The sequence below is a fragment of the Podarcis filfolensis genome (genome assembly GCF_964270895.1).
Source record: "Podarcis filfolensis genome assembly, chromosome: Z".
NCBI lineage: Eukaryota > Metazoa > Chordata > Lepidosauria > Squamata > Lacertidae > Podarcis > Podarcis filfolensis.
In genome coordinates this window covers 1,190,626-1,215,594 of record NC_139617.1, presented here as the reverse complement: position 1 = coordinate 1,215,594, position 24,969 = coordinate 1,190,626, and the positions used below count along the sequence as shown (strand labels likewise).

The 24,969-nt window shown below is 43.2% G+C and overlaps 2 protein-coding genes across 4 annotated transcripts in view; both read right to left on the bottom strand.

The window, feature by feature from the left end:
- Positions 1-24,969, bottom strand: part of KLHL13 (kelch like family member 13) — a 1,461,558-nt gene that overhangs the window by 1,261,071 nt on the left and 175,518 nt on the right. The window lies entirely within an intron of this gene.
- GPC3 (glypican 3) overlaps positions 1-24,969 on the bottom strand; it is a 236,671-nt gene that overhangs the window by 121,411 nt on the left and 90,291 nt on the right. The window lies entirely within an intron of this gene.

Sequence of the window (24,969 nt, the reverse complement as noted above, 5' to 3'; positions counted from 1 at the left end):
TGGAACCACAGACATATGCTTATGCATTTATTACACATTTAATGAAAGAGTAATATTTTAGAAAGCTGTCCCTTTATGGAAATTTAGCATTTTGCATTTTAAAAAAGAGCATTTAACATCATTTTAGCAGATCAATATTAGGTAATATCGCCTTTGGGGTCTACCTGGCATCTTCACACAGATTGGAGAAAGAGTCACATGAATGCTGCCCTAGTTACATTAATGGAGCCAGATCACAACATCCAACTGCTGCCATGACCTCTTCCCTTTCTGTTGAGCCATATTGGACCAGCAGCTCCTGCCAAGCAAGGGTCACATGTGTGCCAAGTGGGTTGATTCAGAAGAACTGTTTCTTCTCCTCCTCCCACCTTCCCAGTTCCCGTGTAAAGCTGGTGCCTAGCCCAAAGGCTCTCACCCTGGGGCTCTCACTTGAGGCTGAACAGTTGGCTCATAAGGGTCTATTAATTCAGGCAGCCTACGTACAGAGATGAAGGAGAAGAAGAACCCAATGGCTCTGGCATGGCAGTAGCCCCCAATTCTAGAACACCGTCCTTCTGGATGCTTATTGGGAGTTCATTCCTCTATGGAAATTTCCTTGCTTCTTTCCAGCTTATGGTGTCCATCGTTAAGACTGTTTTCCAGCCTTGAGCCCATTTGCTTTTATAGAACAGTTTTTGCACCTGTTGATATTGATGTTGCTGGAAGTTTTTTTGATACCTTAACTGCATTCTGTGATTTGTAATTTTATGATTTATTCTATTTTTATATGTAAACTGCTTTGAGGTCCCTTGTGACATTCAGCAGGAAGTAAGCACATTAAATTGAGTCAAACTGAAGCAAGTGAAGCCTTCTGCATCCTCCCTATGGAACCCCCCACAAACCTCTGGATGGAAAAAGCACATGCACATTTCTCATAGATTTTGTTTTTTTATATATAATTTTTTATTAATTTTCCAACACCTATTAAAGACAATACAAAACAATACATAAACAAACAAACATATAAACACGTATAATTTCTTAACCTCTTTTTCTTAAACCTTGTTTCAACGACTTCCCCATACCTCCCTTTTCTGCATCCCTATTTTAAAGTTTCCCAGCAACCCCTAATTTCAATTACTTACAATTCACTTTCTTTAGTCCTTTTTCTCTTATCCAATTGTTTGTCACTGCAATTCTATTTTGCATTACCCATGACATTTTAACACTCAGTAATTTTACAGCAGTTCTTAAGATAAACTTTAAATTTCTTCCAATCTTCTTCCACCGTCTCTTTCCCTTGGTCGTGGATTCTGCCAGTCATCTCAGCCAGTCCCATATAGTCTATCACCTTTGTCTGCCATTCTTCCAGCGTGGGTAGCTCTTGTGTCTTCCAATACTTTGCTAAAAGAACTCTTGCTGCTGTTGTCGCATACATAAAAAACGTCCTATCTTTCCTTGACACCAATTGGCCTACCATGCCCAGGAGAAAGGCCTCTGGTTTCTTCACGAAAGTGCATTTAAGCACCTTTTTCATTTCATTATAAATCATTTCCCAGAAGACCTTGATCCTTGGGCACGTCCACCAAAGGTGGTAGAAAGTACCTTCCGTTTCCTTACATTTCCAACATTTATTATTGGGCGTATGATAGATTTTTGCAAGCTTGACTGGGGTCATGTACCACCTATAAATCATTTTCATAATATTCTCTCTTAAGGCATTACATGCCGTAAACTTTATACCGGTGGTCCATAACTGTTCCCAGTCAGCAAACATAATGTCATGACCAATGTCTTGTGCCCATTTAATCATAGCTGATTTAACCATCTCATCCTGTGTATTCCATTTCAACAGCAAGTTATACATTCTTGACAGATTCTTAGTATTGGGTTCCAAAAGCTCTGTTTCTAATTTTGACCTCTCCACCTGGAAGCCAATTTTCCTGTCCTGTTTGAAGACTTCATTTATCTGGTAGTAATGAAGCCAGTCTCTTACTTTAGACTTCAATTTCTCATAACTCTTTTCCCTCCTCATGCTCTATAATTTCCCAATATTTTGGCCATTTGGATTCCATATTGAGTTTTTTCACTTCCTTAGCTTCCATTGGTGACAACCACCTAGGGGTTTTATTTTCCAGCAAGTCTTTATACCGAATCCAAACATTATATAATGCTTTCCTAACAATATGGTTTTTGAAACCTTGATGGATTTTAACCTTGTCATACCATATATATGCATGCCAGCCAAATCTGTTATTGAACCCTTCCAAATCCAAAATGTCTGTGTTTTCAAGAAGCAGCCAGTTTTTCAGCCAGCAAAAAGCCGCTGATTCATAATACAATTTTAAGTCCGGCAGGGCAAACCCCCCTCTTTCTTTTGCATCAGTTAGTATCTTAAATTTTATTCTGGGCCATTTCTCATAGATTTTGGCCCAGTTGTATAATTCTGCACCCAGATTCATGCAGAACTTCCCTGCTCAGGATACACAAAATGTATCTACCCACCAGGACATAAAAGGAACACGTTGAAAGAGGGGAGGCTTATATTCTTTCTAGTGCTAAATAGCCGCACTGCTCCAGGGCTCCTCAGCTCTCGAGGGCACCCTTAATAAAGTGATGGCAAAGTCACAAACAGCCCTCGCGGTTCACAGGTCACTAACCATGTTTGGAGTAACAGCTTTCTATTCTGCCACCCTGGGAATGAGGGGGAGGGGGAAATGGATGCAGCAGGCATGAAAATGATTCACATGAAATATTAAATATATATATCTATATATATATTAAAGTTTCAAAAGCATAAGGTTTTATGTCTCCTCCCTCTACTGCCCATGGCCCCTTGCTCAAATTATGGCTGAAGAGAGAGCGAGTTACGGGAGCCTTTGCGGCAGAGCTTGCAACAGCAGCCAGAGCCTTGCATTAAGTAACTTAGGAAGCTGAAAGGAATAACTGCCTATAAATTACAGGCTAAAAAACAAGAGTTTCTTGCTTTAATACTTTTGGCAAAGTTCCCCATGATACTCTTGCAGAGAGGCTAGGAAATGCCACAGTTAGGTGGATTTGTAGCTGGTTGACTGACCAAAACCCAAAGAGTGGTTATTTGTCGTCCTCAAGGGAAATGGCAAATGGGGTGCCGCAGGGTTCTGTCCTGGACCTGTTGTTGTCCAACATCTTTATACATGACTTGAATACACGCTCACCAAATCTGTAAGCGACACCAAACTGAGGGGGATAGCTGAAGCCACAGAAGACAGAATCGATTTGGAGAACTGGGCAAAACTAACAAGCAAACCCCACCCCCAAGGCTGGTGGGTGCGCTGCAAGGCGAGGCAGCACCAGGCATCCATTAGGTGGCTTGATTGACATGTGTAATGCTGGTGGCGAACGGGGCAGGAATTTGCGGGAATACATTGCCTAATTGGAAATTCTAAAATCGCTCTTGCAACTTTAACTTTAAACCAGTTTCAGGCAATGTATAGATACATCTCCAAGGCCTTCCGAAGGTGCATCTGCAGAACCACACAAGGAGAAAAAGAAATCAAAACTGGAAACCATTAAAGGGGAGTGGTGACATCACGGAGTGAAAAGGGCATCTTAAACCATGACTCCCCTTCACCCTGAAGGCAATTAGAAGCACAGTCTGCTTTAATTAAATCATTTGCTTCAAACTGTGTTAGTGTCACGCACCCCCCCCCCCGGGCTATGCACTGTAGAAGCCGAAAACTGCAAAATAACAACACACTGGACGATTGGTTTTTTACTCTTTCTCAGACCAGCGGAGAACCGCTGGAACAGGAATATGGCAGTCCCACTATGGCAGCACAGCCTCAAAGGATTGGCAAAAATAATTCAGAATGAGAAGAAAAGTCACTTGATGCAACAGTGTTAGCCACTCTGGAAGGAGTTGCCCCAAGATTGTGCAAAAACCTCACATCCGAATGTATCCAAACAGTTGCAGATGTCATGATAGCAGCAAACAAAGCTATGGAGCTCAGCCTGAAAAACTAGTCTGCAATCAAATTAATCAAAATAATGCAGGCAGACATCAAATTACTGTTGAGGAATGCACAGGATAGAGACCGCTGATTTAACATCTGTATCTGTGGAGCACTGGAGCACTTCTCAAGAATCAAATTTATGGGAAGCTTTTACAGAATTAATGAAATGCTTCGTGATATCGCTCTGGAGTTTGAATCAATTGAAAGAATCTATAGCGTGGCCGAAACCTACAGGAGAACCCCCAAGGGACATTGCTGTTATTCTTTTGTCATTCTTTTGTTATAATATTATAAAGACACCTCTTTATAATATTTTGTGGAATATATATTATTACACACACACACACACACACCCTGCATGCATGCAAAAACAGGCTCCAGCAGCTGGAGTGGACAAGACCTTGAGTGGGTCCAACAGTGAAGATGGCAGTTTCTGCACATGCTGTAGGGGGGAGTGAGGGGCAGGTGGGGCTCATCCACCTGGGAAGTAGCCCATCTAGGAGAAGGAAAACTCTGACCCTAAACCTCCATTGCCTTGTGGGACATATTTGGGAGAAGAAAAGGCTAAGGAGTAAACCCTACACAAATCCAGAGTGGAGTCCCTAAGAGGGTTGGAAGGCGCCTTGTACACCTCCTTCTGGCAACTCCTGCAGCCAAGCTGGTGCCCAACGTCTTGCTCTGATTCCCTTTGGACCACATCAGTGAGGCTGAGAGGGGGGGTTTGTCGTCTGGGCACCCCAGGACCTCCAGACACACAGCCCAAGCTTGCACCCCAAAGAGCTCACTTTGGTGCTGCTAATGCAGAAGTTTGACTTCACCCCCGAAGGCGCACCCCATTGTGTCTCAAGACAGATGGATGCCAAGAGAGTAGCTAACCTTGATCTTAGGGACTGCTCAAACATGTCTGCTAGGTAAAAAGATTGTGCAAGACTAGACAATCATTTAATTTCCAATGGATGGACCTCTATGCCATAGTTATTGGGTGTTGTGGATGCGCATGAAAATTCTGTCATGTGGTTAAGCTTACCACAGCAAATGACAGTGTAGCAGAGATTGTTTTACTCTGCAAACACAAGCACACACTATATTCACAGAGAATATAAGGACAAACTGTTCCAGTAGCAGTTTCTGCCATGACATCCCTAGGAATCTTTCTTCATTTTTATTATTAATATTACACTACAAAATTAAATAAAATAAGATGGTGAGCTAAAAATGCATTGAGATCATCCGAAAATATCTTTTGAACATACAAGATAGTTTAGAAAGAGTTTTCAGGCAATTAAAAACCCACACTGAATTTCTTCAAGGGGGAGGACTTACCAGGATTGCAGATTCTCTAGTGATGGAGACACAGCTCATGAAAGTCTGCAGAGGCCAGGTTTCAAAGATCAAGAGAATGTCTGATTTATAAATAAATTATATCAAGGTGCTTTGGAATAAGGAAAGGGGTTGGAAGATGAAAACATGCTATCAAAAGTAGAGTAATCATCCCCGCACTACGAATACATATTTCATAATGTTTGCATGCAGAAACCAACAGAGAATATATTATTGAAGACTATTAAATTTACATCTCCATTATTAAAATGTTTAGACTCATGAATTCTGCTGCTGTGGCAGCAAAAAGTTTAAAATGGGGTGAAGGGGGACAGCAGCATTGTTCTACCTGTTTGGAAATCTGAACTCAACATACAATTCTGGACGATGTAAAATCCTAGGAGCTAAACTCTTGCAAAGCTTTATGAAATTGATTGCAAACTTGTCCCTCCGCCTTCCCTCTGTCTTCTGCACTCCCAATTTCTTCCTGATGCTACACAACCACTAAAAGCCATCTCTCAAAAAGAGGGAAACCAAACTAAACCATGGCTGCTGAGAAGACTGTTCTGACATAGCCTGGAAGCTCTAGCTTGTGGAAGAAGCAGCTGCCATGCAGCCACTCTTAATTCATCTCCCTGATGGAAAGAAAGCAGCCCAGATGGGGTGACAAGAGCCGACTCGATGGCCCTTGTGGTCTCTTCCAACTCTATGATTCTATGATTCAGAGAAAGTGAAGGAGAAGTCCAATGGAGGCACTGGGAACAGGCCAGCCAAGTTGAAGGCATGGAACCTGCCTCTTTTGATGAGCCCTTTCCCCAGAGATATAGAAGAGATATCTAAAACATACAGGGGAGTAGATGTTAAGGCGCAGCCATCCAGAACTCTCCAGGAAAAAGCTTGTTTACTTTGGACCAAGATCTAGACTCCAATGAATGGTTTCACTTTCAGCTTAAGCTTAATTAGCTCATAAAAATAGCTTATTCTGACAAATGATCCACTTTTAAGTAAAATAAACACCCGAAGTTAGAGATCCTGGTTTGACACTCCGGTTTGAGAGCAAAACAATAGTTGGTAAAATGCGGTCTTGACTATGCTACCACTCAGTGGATTTGTAACTGGCTGACTGACCGAACCCAAAGGGTGCTCATCAATGGTTCCTCTTCATCCTGGAGAAGAGTGACTAGTGGGGTGCCACAGGGTTCTGTCTTGGGCCCGGTCTTATTCAGCATCTTTATCAACGACTTGGATGATGGACTCAAGGGCATCCTGATCAAATTTGCAGATGACACCAAACTGGGAGGGGTGGCTAACACCCCAGAGGACAGGATCACACTTCAAAACGACCTTGACAGATTAGAGAACTGGGCCAAAACAAACAAGATGAATTTTAACAGGGAGAAATGTAAAGTATTGCACTTGGGCAAAAAAAATGAGAGGCACAAATACAAGATGGGTGACACCTGGCTTGAGAGCACTACATGTGAAAAGGATCCAGGAGTCTTGGTTGACCACAAACTTGACATGAGCCAACAGTGTGACGCGGCAGCTAAAAAAGCCAATGCAATTCTGGGCTGCATCAATAGGAGTATAGCATCTAGATCAAGGGAAGTAATAGTGCCACTGTATTCTGCTCTGGTCAGACCTCACCTGGAGTACTGTGTCCAGTTCTGGGCACCACAGTTCAAGAAGGACATTGACAAACTGGAACGTGTCCAGAGGAGGGCAACCAAAATGGTCAAAGGCCTGGAAACGATGCCTTATGAGGAACGGCTAAGGGAGCTGGGCATGTTTAGCCTGGAGAAGAGGAGGTTAAGGGGTGATATGATAGCCATGTTCAAATATATAAAAGGATGTCACATAGAGGAGGGAGAAAGGTTGTTTTCTGCTGCTCCAGAGAAGCGGACACGGAGCAATGGATCCAAACTACAAGAAAGAAGATTCCACCTAAACATTAGGAAGAACTTCCTGACAGTAAGAGCTGTTCGACAGTGGAATTTGCTGCCAAGGAGTGTGGTGGAGTCTCCTTCTTTGGAGGTCTTTAAGCAGAGGCTTGACAACCATATGTCAGGAGTGCTCTGATGGTGTTTCCTGCTTGGCAGGGGGTTGGACTCGATGGCCCTTGTGGTCTCTTCCAACTCTATGATTCTATGATTCTATGGTAATAATAAGGCTTGTGTCAATTCAGATGCTACAAGAAACCACAGGTGCCACTAACCAGCAAAGGGGGAGGTGAGGAGTGCCAGCATCAAACCATAGTTCAGCGGTCGCCAAACCACAGTTCACCTACTAGACTGCAATGTTTATTTACCATATCTCTTAGGGAAGGGAAGGGAAGGCACAAGAACTAGGGAATTTTGAGGAACAATCTCAATTGCCACCTGATTTTGCTAATATCCCCTTGGGGGGGGATTAACTGGTTCAGCTACAATCCACTAAAAAGTTACATGCCTCTCACACTTAATTCCTATTAATGTGCACTAACCAAAACTATTGGGAATCCGGAGGAAGACTCACTTTCCTACATAAAGAAAAGAGGCTTCTGGCAAGTGAAAGCCAAATGCAAACAAACTGAAGTGGAACAGGAATAAATTGTCCAATGATTTGCATCAGTCATATATGAGTTGGTTAGTATACAAACCAACAATGTGGTTGGACAATGTGAGATACGGTGTATTTTTTGTTAGTTATGCAGCTGACTAAGCTGTCGCCTGCAATGTATGCTTGAAGCCAGAAAAGAAACAAAGCAAGTTATCCAGCTCTCATGAAGGACAATATTTTTAATTTCTTTTTATTTATTTTAAAGGAATGCATTAGTACTATGCATAATGCTTTGTATTTTACACATTTCCCTTGCTTTATGATATCTGCAGAATCTGTAAGAACGTCCCCCCTCCCCCTTTATAGGGAGTAAAACTGTCCATTTTTGTGATTAAGCATGCAATCATATCAACTCAGTTTTATCATCTCATACGTCCACCCTTTTTCACCAAGGGTTCTTTCAGCAGAAAGATGTCAGAAAATAAGAGTTTATGTAATAGACAAAATAATTATTTTCTTTGCATTTGTATTTTATGCTACACTGTCCTGGGTTCCTTCAGGTGGAAAGGAGGGGAAGAAATAGAACAAACTGTTATTATATGAAACTGGAAAGATAGGCCAATATCAGAAGTCGATGAATGGAGCCATCAGAGAAAAAACAGCTTAGGTTCAAAGAAACTGTCAACAGAAGTATGGGTAAAGAGGACAACCCCTTTGGCGTTTTTGTAAAATAGTGTATTAAGTTTCCACTGCCTTATTTCACTTCTTCATTTCTCCTTTTTATCTCTTCTTAATATTGGTGTGTGTTTGTATGCAGCATTTTAGAGAGGTGCTTTATCTTGTATTGAAATATTTATACTCAATGAAGGAACACAGATGTGTTTTTGAAATCACAAGGCAGCCAACTCCTGCCTTCCACCCACAACAGGCCTGAGAGGCTTCAGGACTTCTTTTCCCTCCTTTTTTCTTTAAAAATTATTTTTCTCCTAAAGCTCAGGTAAAGCCTTTAGTACAGTGGTACCTTGGGTTACGAACGCTTCAACTTACATTTTTTTCAGGTTATGAACAATTGTAACCCGAAAGTAAGTTGTCCGAGCTCTCGGAGGCCTCGCCGCTGCCTGGAGCCAAGCCCGGACATCTGTGGGGCCTACGGAGCTCTCTGGGAGCCAAGCTGATTGTGATGATGGAAGAGGACCCTGTGCCCCCATCCAACCAATGACTATCATCAGCGCAGGTAAGAAAAAAATCACATTTTCATTTTGTACTGTTTTATTGATTTCATTTTATGGATCAATGGCATCATTAGTGTTAAGTTGTGGGTGAACATATCAGACAACACAGCAATTCTTCAAACAGCTCTTGTTTATTCACAGGCCAGAACAGAACTGAACTGAAGGGTTCAGCCAGCCTGCTTATATAGAGCTCAACTACAAAGCAACAGTAACCACTGTAACTATCCAATCACTGAACGTCACTTTCAATCCCTTATTTGCATATGTGGACCTGAGTGAAAACTATCTACAGTATCCCCCTGCTGGCCCAGGGTGAGAACTTCAGTACATAACAGTTAGATAGTAAAATTCAGGTCAAATTGCTGTTCTAGGGGTCACTTTTCATCGTCTGGTTCCTTTTTGCGTTTTGGTTTGTGTAGCTTTTTCGGTTTTTTGACTGTGACTTGTTCTTCATTTTATGGGACTGACTTGTGACTTCGCTTTTGTGACTGTTGCTTGTGACTTCATTTTTGTGACTTGTTTTTGTGACTATGTGGAACCCAGTTCAGCTACTGGTTGATTGTGTGACTGCAGAAATGGATAAAAGCCCCCCATCCAAACTGACTATCATCAGTGCACGTAAGAAAAGAAATAAATGTTAATTTTTTTCATCTAAAATATTGTCTTATTTATTTTATAGTACAGTACATTGATTATTGTTGTTGTTGTTTAGTCATTTAATCGTGTCCGACTCTTCGTGACCCCCTGGACCAGAGCACGCCAGGCACTTCTGTCTTCCACTGCCTCCCGCAGTTTGGTCAGACTCATGTTTGTAGCTTTGAGAACACTGTCCAACCATCTCATCCTCTGCCGTTCCCTTCTCCTTGTGCCCTCCATCTTTCCCAACAAGCATTGGAGTCTCAGCTTCATGATCTGTCCTTCCAGTGAGCACTCAGGGCTAATTTCCTTAAGAATGGATGCGTTTGATCTTCTTGCAGTCCATGGGACTCTCAAGAGTCTCCTCCAGCACCATAATTCAAAAGCATCAATTCTTCGGTAATCAGCCTTCTTTATGGTCCAGCTCTCATTTCCATACATCACTACTGGGAAAACCATGGCTTTAACAATACGGACCTTTGTTGGCAAGGTGATGTCTCTGCTTTTTAAGATGCTGTCTAGGTTTGCCATCGCCTTTCTCCCAAGGAACAGGCGTCTTTTAATTTCGTGACTGCTGTCACCATCTGCAGTGATCATGGAGCCCAAGAAAGTAAAATCTCTCACTGCCTTCATTTCTTCCCCTTCTATTTGCCAGGAGGTGATGGGCCCAGTGGCCATGATCTTTGTTTTTTTAATGTTGAGCTTCAGACCATATTTTGCGCTCTCCTCTTTCACCCTCAAAGAATCATAGAATCATAGAATCATAGCGTTGGAAGAGACCACAAGGGCCATCGAGTCCAACCCCCTGCCAAGCAGGAAACACCATCAGAGCACTCCTGACATATGGTTGTCAAGCCTCTGCTTAAAGACCTCCAAAGAAGGAGACTCCACCACACTCCTTGGCAGCAAATTCCACTGTCGAACAGCTCTTACTGTCAGGAAGTTCTTCCTAATGTTTAAGTGGAATCTTCTTTCTTGTAGTTTGGAACCATTGCTCCGTGTCCGCTTCTCTGGAGCAGCAGAAAACAACCTTTCTCCCTCCTCTATGTGACATCCTTTTATATATTTGAACATGGCTATCATATCACCCCTTAACCTCCTCTTCTCCAGGCTAAACATGCCCAGCTCCCTTAGCCGTTCCTCATAAGGCATCGTTTCCAGGCCTTTGACCATTTTGGTTGCCCTCCTCTGGACACGTTCCAGTTTGTCAGTGTCCTTCTTGAACTGTGGTGCCCAGAACTGGACACAGTACCCCAGGTGAGGTCTGACCAGAGCAAAATACAGTGGCACTATTACTTCCCTTGATCTAGATGCTATACTCCTATTGATGCAGCCCAGAATTGCATTGGCTTTTTTAGCTGCCGCGTCACACTGTTGGCTAATGTCAAGTTTGTGGTCAACCAAGACTCCTAGATCCTTTTCACATGTACTGCTCTCAAGCCAGGTGTCACCCATCTTGTATTTGTGCCTCTCATTTTTTTTGCCCAAGTGCAATACTTTACATTTCTCCCTGTTAAAATTCATCTTGTTTGTTTTGGCCCAGTTCTCTAATCTGTCAAGGTCGTTTTGAAGTGTGATCCTGTCCTCTGGGGTGTTAGCCACCCCTCCCAGTTTGGTGTCATCTGCAAATTTGATCAGGATGCCCTTGAGTCCATCATCCAAGTCGTTGATAAAGATGTTGAATAAGACCGGGCCCAAGACAGAACCCTGTGGCACCCCACTAGTCACTCTTCTCCAGGATGAAGAGGAAGCATTGATGAGCACCCTTTGGGTTTGGTCAGTCAGCCAGTTACAAATCCACTGAGTGGTAGCATAGTCAAGACCGCATTTTACCAGCTTCTTTACAAGAATATCATGGGGCACCTTGTCAAATGCCTTGCTGAAATCAAGGTAGGCTACATCCACTGCATTCCCTTCATCTACCAGGCTTGTAATTCTGTCAAAAAACGAGATCAGGTTAGTCTGACATGGCTTATTTTTCAGAAATCCATGCTGACTCTTGGTGATCACAGCATTCCTTTCTAGGTGCTCACAGACTGTTTGCTTAATGATCTGCTCCAGAATCTTCCCTGGTATTGATGTCAGACTGACTAGGCGGTAATTATTTGGGTCCTCTCTTTTCCCCTTTTTGAAAATAGGGACAACATTTGCCCTCCTCCAGTCTGCCGGGACTTCGCCTGTTCTCCAGGAATTCTCAAAGATGACTGCCAGTGGTTCTGAGATCACATCTGCCAGTTCTTTTAATACCCTTGGATGCAGTTCATCTGGCCCTGGAGACTTGAATACATCTAGACTAGCCAAGTATTCTTGTACTATCTCCTTAGTTATTCTGGGCTGTGTTTCCTCTGCTGAATCATTTGCTCCAAATTCTTCAGGTCGGGCATTGTTTTCTTTATCGGAGAAGACTGAGGCAAAGAAGGCATTGAGGAGTTCAGCCCTTTCTGTGTCCCCTGTTTGCATTTCACCATCTTCTCCTCTGAGAACCCTCTTCTCCTCTGAGAACCCTCAATAAAAGGTTCTTTAATTCCTCCTCACTTTCTGCCATCAAGGTGTTGTCATAGATTATTACCTCCATTTTACTGATCAATGGTCTCGTTAGACAGTAAAATTCGTGTTACATTGCTGTTTTAGGGGGTGTTTTTTATCGTCTGGAACGGATCAATCCACTTTCCATTACTTTCAATGGGAAAGTCCGCTTCAGGTTAAGAACGGACTTCCGGAACCAATTAAGTACGTAAACTGAGGCACCACTGTATTGCCATGTGGTTCTGACATATTGACACTGTCTCATCGTTGCTTTTTATTTTGAGGTGAGGAGAGTTTCCTAATCAATGAAAATTTGAACGTAAGTGGGGAGAAAAATAATACATTTCACTATACTAATAATAAAACACTAAGAGAGTGTTGTAAGTATTAAGCAGTATGGAAAATTTTTGAAATAAAGAACACTGGAAAATATCTAAGTGGCAGTAGAATACAGCCTCTTTTGTGGAATGTTTTGTAATTTGCAAGGGAAAAACACACCTGTCAATGGTTAAGGAACAATTTGTTTCAAAAGTGAACAGCATAAAACTGTGCAAGTTCATCATGCTGTACTCCTCTTTGTCCACTAAAATATATCCACACCTAAAGGACCTTCTTTCCCCATATAAACCTGCCTGGACCCAGATGAGACCATCCAAGGCCCTTCTCTGCATGGCACCTCCATGTGTGCTCCTGCTCTGATGCCCACAGCAAACTACAAAGCTGGAGGTTGGAACATTTGCCTAGGCAATGAAGTACATTCAGACTCCAGCTTGGCACCCCCTGCGCAAGCCAGCCTCTGTATCCTCCTGGACAGGGCTTCACTTGAGAGTTAAGCTGCACCACAGCAACAAGGTCTTCCTGAGCTCTGGCATGTTTCTGTGGCAACAGTCACACAGCATGGTAAACCACGGTGAACAGTTAATCATGAATGTGCAGTCGGATCATGCTTTACTCCTCTCCTAGCGCAAAGAGGATCGACAAACCATGGTCTTCCGCTCGGTGTTCCAAGTGAATTAGAGTTTGTGGGATTGTATGGATTGTATGGAGTTCTACTCGAAGCAGACTTGATATTAAATAGACCTGGTCTACTCTGAGTAGAACTAGCATAGGATACGAACCCTGGTTTGTTGCTTTGTACTGTGTTATATCATTATGCAGTATGAAGCCAAGATTTGTTCTTAGTTTACATTTGAAGAGAAACAAACCACAACCTCATTTTCAGAGATAACACTAAGCCGGGGTGAGGACTTGTCACTTGTGGCAGAGGAGACCCGAAGTGGGAGCCGTCTAGCATGTTCACAATAAATCATGAACCTTGCCATAGGATCATAGAATTGTAGGGTTGGAAGGGACCCCAAGGGTCATCTAGTTCAACCCCCTGCAATGCAGGAATATGATATGGAAAATTGCCCAGCTCTGTCTCTGAGCTCCTGGCTCACCTGGGGAAGCTTCTAACAGCTCAGTCCCACCACTTTTCTACATTTCCTTTACTAAAGTCGACACATACAGACACCACACAAACTTCTCCAAAGAGCCATTTTCAAACTTTTCCAAAAACCCATTTTATTGAATTAGAGACTGGAATGCAGATCTGGATAAACAGAGAAGGGACTGGTGGTTATGAAACACTGTGTGGCTTGAGGCATTGCTCCCTGTTTGCTGAAACAAACACATTTCAGCATTTGCAATCAGAATCTGTAAGTGTATACATATAAAAAATAGGAATCAAGTAGATAATCTAATTCCCACTATTCCCACGTGAATTATTATCTGCAACTGCTTTTTGCCACAAAACAGTTTCTGCTGGCCTAAGCACCATTAAGGCAATGCCAAGTGGGCAGAAAGGGGGGGAAAACAGCATTTGCAAATGACAGAAAAACAATTTCGGGTTCGAATTTAGTCATGACAGCATCTCTGATTAGGTGCAGCAATAAACTAAAAGATAAAGTGCGAGACTGGCTTCATTATTTTCAGATAATGGAGGCTTACAATTTGGACAAGAAAATTGGCTTCCAGGTGGGAAAATCCAAACTAGAAACAGAACTTTTAGAACCCAAAACTAAGATACTATCAAGAATGTATAACTTGCTGCTGAAATGGAATACTCAGGATGAAACGGTTAAATCTGCTATGATTAAATGGGCACAAGATGTTGGACATAACATCATGTTTGCTGACTGGGAACAGTTGTGGACCACAGGTATGAAATTTACGGCATGTAATGCCTTAAGAGAAAATATTATGAAAATGATATATAGGTGGTACATGACCCCAGTCAAGCTTGCAAAAATTTACCATTTGCCCGATAATAAATGTTGGAAATGTAAAGAAATTGAAGGTACTTTTTTCCACCTTTGGTGGACGTGCCCTAGGATTAAGGCTTTCTGGGAAATGATTTATAATGAATTGAAAAAGGTATTTAAATACACCTTTGTGAAGAAACCAGAGGCCTTTCTCCTGGGCATGGTCGGCCAATTGGTGTTAAAAAAGGATAGAACTTTCTTTATGTATGCTACAACAGCAGCAAGAATACTCATTGCAAAGTATTGGAAGACGCAAGACCTACCCACTCTGGAAGAATGGCAGACAAAATTGATTGACTTTATGGGACTGGCAGAATTGACTGGCAGAATCCGTGACCAGGGAGAAGAATCGGCAGAAGAAGAATGGAAGAAATTTAAAGACTATTTGCAAAAATATTGTAATATTAAGGAACACTGAGTGATGTTGGATTGAAATTAAGGGGTTATTAGCTGTAATGATACAAAAGAATATGAAAAAATAGTTCTTTTTTGTACATAAGTAAAAGTATAAGTTACAATAATTTAAGAAGATGGATTGAAAATAAGGTTTATAGCTGTAATGCTAGGAGATAAGGATTTGCTGGATGAATAATTTGAACTGGAATACAAGAAGGGGAGGTATGAGGAGGTCAAGGAAATATGTTATTGGAAAATATGACATGAGATTTATGTGTTAATATTTTTCCTTTTTAATCTCTCTTTTTTTTCCTTTTTTTTCTTTTTTTTTTGATATGTATAAAATGGAAAATCTCAATAAATATCTTTTTTTTAAAAAAAAGATTAGGTGCAGCAATAAAAGAAAAGTAGCTAGACTGGAAATATCTTAACCTTAACTACAAGAAAGGGAAAGTTTGCATGTCAAGAAGAAACAAGAAGAGAGCATCAGTGTTTCTCACCTGCAGGTCATGCAGGTATATAGCGGACTTAGTTAAGCCTTCTCTGAATCACAGGACTCATTGTGTACTGCAATATTCTGGTTGTGTTGGATCCATTATGTTTTAAAGGTTGTGTTACTCTATTGTGTCGGAAACTGCTTTGGGCCAGTGCAGATGTGAAAAGCAGTCTATGTAATAATTTTGTGACTTTGGTAATTGAGTTTGATCTGTTTCACCTCTTCCTCCCCCCTCCCCCCCCCCATTTTCTCCTCTCTCTTTCTTCTGTTTCATTTGCATACAGAAGATGCTAGGGGAGCCTTTTTGCCTGAAAGGCATGTTAAGCATTATTATTTTTGAAGGGGGGAAAATCAAATAAACCAACTAGAGAAAATCTAAGCAGATTTTGTAAAACTTCCAACCTTGGTCACCTAGGGGCAACTCTCCACTCGCCATGGGGTGAACAGGAAAGCAACTACTTCAAAACTCCCTTTGAAAAAGCCACCAGTGTTTATAGGTTCGTTTCAGCAAGGGTGTATAACCACTAAAAATCAAATTAACCCAACAGCAATTTGTAAAGCAAAGTAGGCCAAGTATTTTCTGGTACTTTCTTCCTTTGGTGTCTGAATAAAAGAAATGGCACACAAGTAACTTCAGTAATCTCACTCACTGTTTCATTTTGTAGCATAGTGTCAGCTCTCCCGCACTTAATGCAAAATCTTTTTTTACTGACAATTCAATCATGTCCGTTTGGAACAGTAGGACCACTGATTTGATCAGCCATCATTGGATTTACAATATATAAATGACAGGACCATATCAGACTCGATTCTAGAAGCAGATGCCTTTTATTGATTTATATTCCACTCACTAGGAAGAAAAATTGCAACCCAATCTAGTTGAGATAGGCCAAGATCGATGCCAGTTTTTTTCTTAATGACATGAAGGCTGAGATAAGGACAGCATAAGTCAAATCTAGACAGATCAAATTTGCCCCATATCCCTTTCAATTACGGTGGACATACGGTGGGATATGTAACATTAAAGCCAAGGGGAATGTAATCAAAGGGGCTTAAAATTACAGCAGGCAGACAAGGCTACTGCATACATCCCCTGGGTTCTTGGAAGTGATACAAATGGGGAGTTTTTTAAAAAGTGGCCTTGAAGATAGAGGAGGCTCAAGTTTCCCAGTTTGCAATTTAGCTTGCAAAGTGGTGTTAAGCGATAGCTGATAGAGGAGCGTGTTGGAGCAGAGGCAAAAAGATCTCTCCAGCATCCTGTTTTCAGGAGTGGCTGAGCATATGCCTTTAGCCAGTCCTCCCCCTCCCCCCCCCTTGCTGAATTCAGATGCAAATGCCCTGCAAAGCAGGGAGGCTTCATTCAGCCATTATGATGGCCACTCTGAGGCTGTCTGCTTTTAAACCCAAATAACCTGGTGCCTTTTCCACATCTTGCCAGCATCCTTTACATTCAATTTGTGTAGATGGTATGCAGTTCAAGGTCAACCCAACATTGTGTCATGTTTCTGCAGAATTGTTTAAAATGGGTCTTCTCAGTGGTGGCTCCACATTTATGGAATGCTCTCATCAGGAATACATACCTGACACAGTGGTTAGTTTTAGGTGCCCACAGACCTTTAGCAGTCACAGACCTTTAGCAGTCAAGTGAGCCTCTACTGTGGAGCTTATTATTTAGCAGGGTGGGGAGGTGTTGTTCAATGAGCATTTTAGGAATTTTGTTCTATCTGTAGCTTTTACATTTCCTGGTTTTAGATATATTTTATCTGTTTGTAGTCTATCTTAATGAGACGCGGGTGGCGTTGTGGGTTAAACCACAGAGCCTAGGACTTGCCGATCAGAAGATCGGCGGTTCAAATCCCCGTGACGGGGTGAGCTCCCATTGCTCGGTCCCTGCTCCTGCCAACCTAGCAGTTCGAAAGCACCTCAAAGTGCAAGTAGATAAATAGGTACTGCTCAAGTGGGAAGGTAAACGGCGTTTCCGTGCACTGCTCTGGTTCGCCAGAAGCGGCTTAGTCATGCTGGCCACATGACCCGGAAGCTGTATACTGGCTCCCTCGGCCAATAAAGCAAGATGAGCGCCGCAACCCCAGAGTCGGTCACGACTGGACCTAATGGTCAGGGGTCCCTTTACCTTTACCTTTTAGTCTATCTTAAGTCACTTTAATACCTTTTTGTATAAAGTGACAAAAGCTGTAAGTGAGAATAGCAAATGTAGGCAAATGAGATGTCTAGTGAAAAGCCAGTGGCTTGATTCACTTAGCCAAGGACTCAGGTCTTTAAAAGGATCACACCTCCTCAAACTTACAAATAAGAACAGTATGCAGTATTGGGGAATGTTACTACTGTAAATGCTACAGTGCAAAACTAATAAAGGTATTTAGCAAAGACCAAAATGGGGGGAAAGAACATAACCCCAAGTACCATTGAGACTAATTTAAGATACAACTGGGTTAAACAAACTTAATAAAGCATACTTGGAAATAAGATCTAGAGACAGGGATTGAAGAGGTGGTTGGCAGAGCTTATGGGTGAAGAAGTCCTTAAAATCATCATCATTATTTACTTATTAAATATGTTCCACTCGCTGGATCATCACCTTGTCATGGTGAGTGGGCTTGCATGTTCCTATGACCCTTGTGAGCGAAGCCGTCGGGAATCTCGCACTCCCAGCAGGGTCACCCAAGGTGGTAAGGTCAAAGGAAGGAGCTAAACAAAGAATGATCCAAGAAGTCCTCAATGGCAGAACAGGCGGATGATAACAAGCGGTATGTTACAACAGCTGTGAAGGCGGATGAAGTCTGCAGCAGATAGGTATGTCATGACTACTCCATGTCATCGGAACAGAGCCCTACTGCAGAGACTGCGTCGGTCAGCGTGGACTGATCTACACACATAAAACATAAAACAAATTCACGCACAGGCATCTTCCAAAAACCCAACCCAAACCCCCAAAGTCCCATGGCGATCAGCAAATGGTAACGGGGGCAGGATCATGAAATCTGGAAGCCCCTAGTCATGAACAGGCACATGGGCAGTGGATTCAGATTCAGTCGTTCTGACTCAAGGAACGAGGCAGTTGAGCAGCTCGGCAGCTGTATCTGTGACTGAGCAGCCCTTTTAAGGATCCAGTCTTCTCACCCCAAAAAGGGGAAGGAGCTGGAAACGGTGCCCTAAACATAGTCTGCCTCCCTTTTTCCCTGACTGGATTACCGCGCCCAGTGGGGTCACCACCTAGTGGTTGTAAAAGACAATTGAACTTTGGAACATGGAATATACGGACTTTGTCAGATAACACAGATAACAGGCGTCCTGAACACAGAACCTCCATCACTGCAAGAGAGCTGCGAAGTTTTAACATCGATATTGCAGCGCTTCAAGAGACTCGAAGAGCAGGTGAGGGACAACTGAAGGAAGAAAAAGGAGGCTACACATTCTTCTGGAAAGGTCTATCTGAACAAGAACATCAAATACATGGGGTAGGCTTCGCTATGAAAAACAACCTTGTGAAGCTTCTGTCAGAAGTCCCTACTGGCATTAATGAGCGACTCTCAACCCTTCGAATAAAGCTCACAAAAAACCAACAGGCTACAATTATAGCACTTATGCAACAACACTGGATGCCGATGAAGACATTAAAGAAGAAATTTACTCTCAGCTGGATACCATCCTATCAGAGATGCCTAAGGAAGATAAAATTATCCTCCTGGGTGATTTTAATGCAAGAGTTGGGCGAGATTTCGATCTGTGGCCTGGGACTATTGGGAAAGAAGGAATTGGCAACAGCAACCAGAACAGAATCTTACTTTTGACGATATGTGCAGCTCACAACCTTGTTATTACCAACACACTCTTTCGACAGAAAAATAAATTTAAAACTTCATGGAGGCATCCTCGGTCAAACCACTGGCACCTCTTAGACTATGTTATTCTCCATGCTAAAGATCGCCATGATGTGCTCTTTACCAGAGCTATGAGGAGCGCCGACGACTGCTGGACAGATCACTGACTAATATGTTCCACTGGTTTGATTGAATGCATGATTGACAGGAAAAAGAAGGCCTTTCAGATCTAGGAAAGAGATAGAAACTGTGACACTATGCCAACGCTAAGGCTGAGGCTCAAAGATGAACCAGAGAACTAAAAAACACCTGGTGGATGAAAAAAGCTCAAGAGATCAAGCACTTAGCTGACACTCATGATGCACAGAGTTTATTTAAAGCCACAAAGACCATCTATGGGCCAATAAATCATGGCATATGCCCCCTATGCTCAGCAGACGGTATCACACTTCTAAAAGATAAAGAAGCTATTGCACTGTGCTGGAAAGAACATTACCAACATCTCCTTAACCGCAACTCCCCCGTTGCTGCTGAGGTCCTTTCACAAATTCCGCAAAAACAAGTTAGAGATGAGCTTGCAGTATCTCCAAACTTGGGAGAGTTGTGTACAGCTATTAACCAAATGAAAAACAACAAAGCTAGTGGACCTGATGGGATACCTGCCGAAATCTTCAAAGTAGGCGGAATTGAACTTACACAACAACTTCACAAGCTCATCCAAAAAATCTGGAAAAGAGAAGAAATCCTAGCAGACTTTAAGGATTCCAAAATTATCAATCTCTTAAAAAAAGGGTGACAGAACTGATTGTGGAAACTATCGAGGCATCTCTCTATTAGCTGCAGCTGGCAAAATTCTTGCAAGGATCTTAGCAAACCGTCTCGTAACAATATCTGAGGTGACCCTTCCTGAATCCCAAAACAGTTTTTGGCCTTCTAGGGAGACAGTGGACATGATTTTCACCGCTCGACAGCTTCAAGAATAATGCAGAGAGCAAAACCAACCCCTGTATTTCTTGACCTGACTAAGGCTTTCGACACTGTAAATCGTAATGCCCTGTGGCTGTCCTTCTGAAAAGTGGCTGCCCAGATAAATTTGAAAGCATCATTTGGATCCTCCATGATAATATGACAGCAACAATCACAGATAGCAATGGCTCTCAAAGTGAACCATTCACAGTGGAATCAGGTATTAAACAGAGTTGTGTTATCGCCCCAACTCTATTCATTATTTTCATTGCCATGATCCTACACTTTGTCGAAGGGAAACTCCCCACCGGAGTAGAAATCATATACCGAACAGATGGAAAGCTCTTCAATCTGAGCAGGCTGAAAGCAAAGAGTAAGGTTACCGTAACTTCCGTCATAGAGCTTCAGTATGCCGATGACAACGTAGTGTGCGCACGCTCAGAGGATGACCTCCAAACCATCCTAAATATCTTTGCAGAAGCTTACAAAAAGCTTGGCCTATCACTCAACATCCAAAGAACCAAAATGCTGCACCACCAAGTACAAAATAACCCCTCTGCAGTGCCACAAATCCAACTCAATGGTGTAACATTAGAAAATGTCAATCACTTCTCCCAGCTGCACAGTTATCTTTCCACAAGGGCCAACATTGATGCCAAAATCCAGCATAGTCTGAGCTCTGCGAGTGCAGCTTTCTCCAGACTGAAGTGCAGAGTGTTTGAGGACCGGGACATTCACAGGGAAACCAAAATGCTTGTTTACAAAGCTATTGTACTACCAACCTTACTATATGCTTGTGAAACATGGACAGCTTATAAACACCATCTCCAACTCCTCGAAAGATTCCATCAACAGTGTCTCCGAAAAATTTTACACATCACTTGGGAAGACAGGCGAAATAATATCAGTGTACTGGAAGAAGCAAAGATCACCAGTGTTGAAGCAATGGTTCTTCAGCATCATCTTTGTTGGACTGGTCATGTTGTGGGGATGCCTGATGATCGTCTTCCAAAGCAACTACTCTATTCCGAACTTAAAAATGAAAAGCTTAATGCTGGTGGTCAACAAAAGAGGTTTAAAGACTGTCTCAAGGCAAATCTAAAAAAAAATGTAGTATAAACACTGACAACTGGGAAACACTGGCCTGCGAGCGCTCCGGTTGGAGAACAGCCTTTACCAAAGGTGTAATGGCCTTTGAAGACACTCAAACTCAGGACGCAAGGGAGAAACGTGCTAAGAGGAAGGCATGCTTGGCAAATCCACACTGTGATCAACTCCCGTCCAGAAACCAACGTCCCCACTGTGGAAGGACGTGTGGATCCAGAATTGGCCTCCACAGCATAGCTGTCAACCATCCCTTATTTGGTGGGAAACTCCCTTATCCCAGTGCCGTTTCCCACTGCTGTCCCGGATTGATGATGTCCCGTAAATTTCCTGGGTTTCAAAGGAAGCAGCTCCTCTCCCTCCCTCCCTGAGTCCGGCTCAGCCTCTCCGACCCTTCTCCATGCCGCCGCCGGTGGCAGCAACAACTACACCCCGCAGCCGCGCGCTGCTTGGCAGCATCTGTCTCCCCCCCCCCAAGCCTGGGCCCACCGGGCTACAGCCCCCTGTGGCCCGAGCCCCCGTGTCTTCCTCCTCTTCCTCTTTGTCGCCTCCTTTCTCCAGCGGCAACAGAGGTGGCGGCAGCAGCAAAAGCGCCGCCGCTCCCCCCCCCGGCCCAAATACATCACCCCACCACTTTCCAGGATCCCCGAGTCCCTTCGCTTCAGGGAACGACAGCGGCTCAGCGAGAATCCCCCCCTCCTCCTCCTCCTCCTCTCTCCTGTCAGCGACAGGAACAAACCAAGCCCGCCCTGAGTGCGCAGGGGGGGTTGCAATCTCCGCCCCCGCTCCCCCTTCTCCTCCCTCCCGGCTAACGCAGCTGCGCAAGCCTTTCCCGCTGCCTCTGCGCGCCCAGGGTGCTTTCACTTTCAAAGAAAAACCCCACAGGCCACGCGCCGTGGTTGCGGGGCGGGCAAAAGAAAACTGAGGCAGGAGGAGCAGCAGTCTCCACCCCGCCGGGGAGGGAGGGGGGCTAGCAGCAGCAGCCTGATGTCCTCCCTGCCCTCTCGCCTCGCCTCTCCCGGTGGGGCTGCAGCTGCCCTTGGCTCACAGTGGAGCTAGAGAGACCGTCCCCTTCCTCCCTCCCTCCCTAGGAAGTGTGGTGGGGAGAGATGAGCGAGCAGGGAAGAAGCAAGAGGCGGAGGGCATGGCAAAAGGAAGGCTTGCGGGGAATGAGGGGAGCTGGGCAGTCCCACTTCATGCTGGTCACAACCTCCGCTTGAGGCTTGGTTTGGCTGCTGGTTGACTAACATCCCTTATTTTGGCTGCTGATCCCTTATTTTTGAGGCTGCTGGTGCCTTATTTTCAAATCTGTAAGTTGACAGCTATGCTCCACGGTCACTTATGGACTCACTATTAAAACCGTGTTTATGGAAGACAATCTTACTCGGCTACAAGGGATCGCCAAAGAAAAAGAAGATTAAATATGTATACTGCCCTTTTTCTGTGGATCTCATGTATCTGCATGCATAAAAGAAGACATGGATATTTTCACATGCATAAAAGTGGATGTGGCACTGAGGTGGCACAAATCTTCTCAATGGTTGGTCAATTTTTGTTTGTTTGTTTGTTTGATTGATTTATATACTGCCTTCATCAAAAGATCTCAGAGTGGTTCACAAGACGAAAATAAACATTATGTGTTTCCAGTGAAGATCATGGGGCAGCCAGCAACCCCGGCCTTGGGTTCTCCAGTAGCCCAATAATAACCCTTAGTAGACATACCTATGGAGGGTAAAGGAGGTCCAAAGAATGTGTATGGAAATGTGGTGGAAGTTGCACATCAAAGGGACATTAAAGCTGAGGTGGCTTTTCCTGGGGACCGTTCAAATGTGAACCACTTAGTTGCTGTTTTATTATATTTTTTCAATGTAACTTCAATCTCACTTCAGACAATCCCTTAAGCATCTTAAGTGGAGACTCCACTATCTGGACTGAATGGTCCAAAGTTGGCTCCCAGTGTCAAGTAGAAGCAGATCCTCATCTCCAGCATACAATGGCATCACCACCACAGACAGCCTATGTGCAATACTAGAATTCCCAAGCCAGGAGGGTCCCATCTAGTCTTAAAACTGCTGACTCTGACCTGGGTCTCACATTTTGAGAACCTGTCACTCTGACAGAGTTGTTTCTTGGGCCACTTGACTCCTGTCTGTGGTCTCTGAGCCACCACCTCCAACAGCTTCCTTCACCCGGGATAGCTCTCCATAGCAGTCCTTTGTTTGTCCCCACTCCTCTTTCTTTTAGTTTATAGCTCATTATGCTCTGTACACTATGTCACTGTGCCCTTTTAGTGCAATTATACTGAAGAAATATAATGCACTAGTGGAACGTTTTATTCATCCGTGGCTGAGCTCCAAAAAGCTAAGTGACAAAGATGTTACTTCCACTCTGGAAAACACACCGTAATTTTTACTTGCTTTTACACAACCAGCCCGAAAGGAGAGGGAAATGCACACAGAAATTTCATACTTTCCTACAAGGAAAAAGATCAACCAGTCTCACCCTTTAAAGAAGCAGTGCACTTACATTTTATGATAAATCAATAGATTTAACTTTTTCTTTTTTAAAAAATAGAAGCAATGCAATTATATTTTTGTGCATATCTAAAAACAAACAAAAATGCCCTTCTAGACCTATCAGGCTCTAGGATCAGGCATCATTTTGGGGGTGGGGTGAGCGGAGCTGGAAATCAGTACAAGAAATCCAGAAGCAGGCCTGTGCCCAAAATGAGGCAGGGGTTAGGATCCAAGCCAGCAATCAAGGGAGAGGGAAATAGGACACATCTTGACACAAGAGAGGACTAAGGAACAAGCTTTGAGGCTAAGGCTTTAGAAGACCTTGATGCAAGCTGACAATCTCAGACGGTCTGTGGGTCTACGAGACAGTCCTTCCCCACCCTGGGAGTCTGCCTGGGCTAATTATTCCCATATCAACCCTGAATTACCGGCATGGCTGGGGTCCGATCGTGTGGGAGTCAGCCATTTCTCAACACCGGAAACAGGAAGCCTGTCTGCTGATATTCTTGATCAGGTAATCCAGGAAATTAAATCTGCTCCACTTCCAATATTTAGTATCCAGCTTGATGAATCTACAGTCGTTGCAAACTGTTCACAGTTACTGATTTACATGAGGTATCTTAATGATGGTGACTTTAAAGATGAGTTTCTTTTTTGCAAACCTCTTGAAATGACAACTACTGCACGTGATGTATTTGACACAGTTGGTTCATTTCTGAAAGAGCATAAGATCTCTTGGGAAAAGGTTTGTGGTGTTTGCACAGATGGTGCTCCAGCTATGCTAGGATGTCGATCTGGATTTCAACGTTTGGTACTGAGTCACCAAAAGTCATCAGAATTCACTGTATGATTCATCGGCAAATATTAGCAATGAAGACGCTGCCACAAGAGTTACAAGAAGTAAAAAAAGCATCATAAGTTCTGTCAATTTTGTAAAGGCAAGCACTTTAAACAGTCAACTGTTTTCACAACTGTGCAACGAGTTGGATGCGCCGAACAATGCTCTGCTATTTCACACTGAAGTGAGATGGTTGTTGAGAGGAAAAGTTTTAAAACGTGTTTTTGAGCCTCATGATGAACTCACAACGTTTTTTAATCAGAAAGCAAGACCGCAGTTCGAAGC